Below are 3,844 nucleotides of genomic sequence, written 5' to 3'. Positions count from 1 at the left end.
ATCTACTTTGGCGCCTGAGGGTGGGAAGTTACAAATAAGTGAGATTATAACCCCCCCCCACCCCCCCACCCCCCAACCGCTGAAAGAACTGTCAGTTGTAGAGTTGTATTGTCGGTAATGTAGGTATCCGCTTTTGACAGGAATAAGAATACCTCTTATTCTGCTGCATTGCTTTGATAATTCAACTGTCCATTGTGAGAGGTGCAAAGTCAATCAGTGTAATACTCTTTAAATGTAGTGGCGGACATTGATGATGGATAATTCTGGTTTATGTCCTGCCATGACAATAGGAGGGGTATTGTTTTCACCAATTGACAGTATATAACAATGGAAAACTCCCCAACAGTGAAAGCAAAACATCTGGATCAGCCCCTGGTGGCTGGCTGCAGTGTAGATTGTAAACCCTGCCTCCTTCGTGATAGAGCGGCTGGTGGATTCCAACAAAGCAAAGCCTTGAGTATAATGGCTGATTTAAATTTCTGTAGCCATTTCTTGAAATGGCTACAGCTTTTAAATCACCACACACCCACTCCTATATGGGCCCATCCATGTCAGCCATAGAGAGAACCATTCAGGTCCATGGACAGAAAGTGTTTGTATGACTATGTTCTTGCAATGCAAACATTTTTGTATTTCCCCAAAGGTTGTTTGTTTTTTTTTGTAATTTTAAGGAGTTGTTATCACAATTATCTTTCTGATAAGTTTGGTTAATATTAATTAATGCTAAGATGGATCATCTAAATAGTTCCCGCAAGTGAGCAGCAGCACATTAGAGTAGCAGCAGAATGGAGTCAATGGACTGTCTGTCTATGAAAGGTAAGTTGTTTAAATAATCATATTGTATATTATCAGCACATCTGAATCAAATCAACATGCGCATTAAAGCAACAAATTATAAATAAAAAGCGCTAACCATGAATGTTAACCATGTTTTTCATTTAAAGGACAGCACTGGCAATACTCTACAGTCTTCTAATTCTCAGCAAAAGTAAATGCGCTAGCTGAGTATCAAGTTCTTAATATTTGGTGTTAGCTCAGAGGAATGAGACTGGTTAGTTGATAGTCAATGTTGGTTTAGATCTTTTCAATGGATTTGTTGACAATAGAAAAAGAGCTTTTAAAAGACTTAGTCAGAAATAAACCGACCTGACAGCGGAATAGAAACCTTGCAGATTTTATTATTATTATTATTATTATTATTAACAAACTTTCCAATTTTCATCTGTACAGAACAAAAAAATTGTACAGGGAAAAAACAAATCAGATGATGAGTGAGGAGCTCCATGGATTCAGACACAACATAGTTTACAAAAAGATCTTTATCATCACAAACTTAAAATCAAACTTTCTCGTCATCATCGCTTGGTACGAGAACTGCGAGGAACCGACTGGAGATCGCGCAGCATCCTGTCGACACTCACAGTCCGTAATCTGTGGACAACACACACAAACACACATCATCCATCACACAAACACACACACTCACAAGCCCACATGCGCCTCTGCTGGGTGCCGCAGGGGTTTCTGGGATGTTCTGAACGGCGGGATCCCTCAGTGGGACGGTAAGTAGGCACGCTTTGATAAAACTGATGTCAGATGGGGATTTAAAATAGAAGACAAAAAGAAAAAGAAAAGAAGAGCAAAGGCAGTTGAACAAATCCGAATGTCTCATTTCAGGCAGGGAGGGCAGCGCTCACCACACCAAGCTGCAACGATTACAAAAAAAATGAACAGTACAAGCAAACTGCACGGTACGTAGTTTACAGTATGTCACGCAGTATAGAACATCAGTACACATGACAGGCTCGAGCTGGAGAGGACAGATTCTCCTCTGGTGGTTTTACAGTCACCCCAAGACTTTTCCTTTAACACAAGACCAAATAGCTGGACAACAGTGACTCTGATGCACGACAAAAAATACAAAACCTTGACCGGCTTCTTCCTCCAGCATTAACCTGCAGGTTTCCAAGCAAGTACAGATCAGGTGATCACACTCAGACAGCCCATGAATTTAACAATTCAGCCTTAGTGCTAAATTCAAGCATTTAACACATACACTGTATAAAAAAAGATGGTCAACATTACAGCTCCCAAAAGTGAAGCCCCCTGGTGGCTGGCTACAGTATACTGTAGGTATAAACTAAAAAAAGATTGTTGTTTTTGGTCGTTCTTATCACGCTGATGTTAGTACCAGTGTAAATCTTTCCATAAGTTTGTTTTTAATTAGTTATTTGATGCTGTAAAAATGAGATGAAACCTCAGGATACAAAGCTGAGGCGACTCACAATCGATTAAGCACATGTATCAGTGGGACCACGATCACTACTGCACAGACCCTGGCTCCAAAAAAAACTAAAAAGAGTGAGATGGTGGCAACCGTATCTGAGATATTTTGGCTTCTTTTTTCTACAGTGGGGGGAAGTGCATAAGCGTCGTCCATCTTTATTTACAGTCTATGATTAATATCACACTGTCCAGTTGTAGGTCTGCTTTGCTTTAACACCACAAACTTGAGAGTTTGCATATTCTTTAGGTGGAATCAGCCCGATCGTTTAGTTTTGCACAGAGTTAAATCAACGTCTTTCACATGAGTCGAACCGAACCAAACAGTGTGTCTGTTACAGTTAAATCAAACTGCGAACTGAACCTAACCAACAGTTGGCACTAGAGGAAATTAACTTCCTGTTTGGTCCTGATCAGTTTTGTTAGTGTGCGAAAGCAGCAGTGGTCATCCCCAAAGTATCATCACATTAAAGACACCCATATACCGACTCACAAGCGACCTGATTTCCGTGACCATCGCCCAAGCCCTGCTCTTCAGTCTTGGATCATTGTGGAGCCTCACTCATCAGCAGAGTCACTGAGTGTTGTGGACACTGTGTGACAACTATTTTGCCGACCACAGAGGCGTTCGCTGCCCACTGTGGAAAAAAAAAAATCCAGCCTTCTGCATCCCCACCCTCCCCTGGCCCCTATAGGAAGAAGGGACGCTCTCTTGCTGGAGAAAAGGCAACCAGAGAACATTCAAATCATTAAAGAAAAAAAACTTTGTCCATTAGTAAACAAATAAATAAGGCTATGACAAAACAATATATATATATTTAGATATAAAAAAAGAACAAAAAATGTGCAATGATTCCAGTATCATCTTTACACAAAATGTTCACATCTCTATAATAATGTTGAATATTTTTTTTGATTTGTTTGTTTTTATTTTTTTCCTGCATTGCTCTCAGCTTTTTGGGTACCAACCAGTGTGACATCAACATCCAAGTTCATGTATGGGGAAAAAATTGGAGCGATAGACGAGACAGTTTTCCCACTACGTCTGCTCCACCCAGTTCAGGTTCAGACTGGGATCACTATTGATCCTGTGGCATGATGGAGCTCCATCACAGCGAGCGTGGTTCCAATCATACGTCCCCACCAGCTGCTGGAACTGTGAAATTGGCTTAACTGGGAGCAGCAGGTGGATGTGGTGGGCTTATGGCACAGGCTAGGCTGTGGAAAAAAACTAAAAAAACATCTGACTGCATTAAACGAGAGCCGAGGTTGCCAGTTCTGCTGTTTCAAATAAAAATAAAAAAACGTGACCACAAGTCATTCCGGTTGTAGGAGGAGCTTTGAGCAAGCCAGCTCCCCACCTTTTTTCATCTGTGTGGGTCGGTAGAGGGTTGGCTGGTTGGCACCGCCTGCCTAGCAGTCCCATGGCGATAAAATCTAACTAACACACATCAGCAAAAAAAAATTAAAAAACATATATCCAGAGCCAAACAACCCAAAATAACATTTAAGCAGGAGGACAAACTAGGTGGTACAAAGACTATTTGCATCACACACACAC

General features: G+C 41.1%; 1 protein-coding gene across 2 annotated transcripts in view; it reads right to left on the bottom strand.

The window, feature by feature from the left end:
- Nucleotides 1–1,158: 1,158 nt before the first annotated feature.
- Nucleotides 1,159–3,844, bottom strand: part of glg1a (golgi glycoprotein 1a) — a 35,739-nt gene continuing 33,053 nt past the window's right edge. For both annotated transcript variants that reach the window (XM_035641615.2, XM_035641616.2), the window contains one exon: nucleotides 1,159–3,844. This exon is cut by the window's right edge and continues 868 nt beyond it. The gene's annotated coding sequence lies outside the window, so the exon portion shown is untranslated.

The sequence above is a fragment of the Scophthalmus maximus genome, chromosome 7 (genome assembly GCF_022379125.1).
Source record: "Scophthalmus maximus strain ysfricsl-2021 chromosome 7, ASM2237912v1, whole genome shotgun sequence".
Taxonomy (NCBI): domain Eukaryota; kingdom Metazoa; phylum Chordata; class Actinopteri; order Pleuronectiformes; family Scophthalmidae; genus Scophthalmus; species Scophthalmus maximus.
Note: the sequence above shows the minus strand (reverse complement) of the source record. Positions and strands in the feature narration are given on the sequence as shown.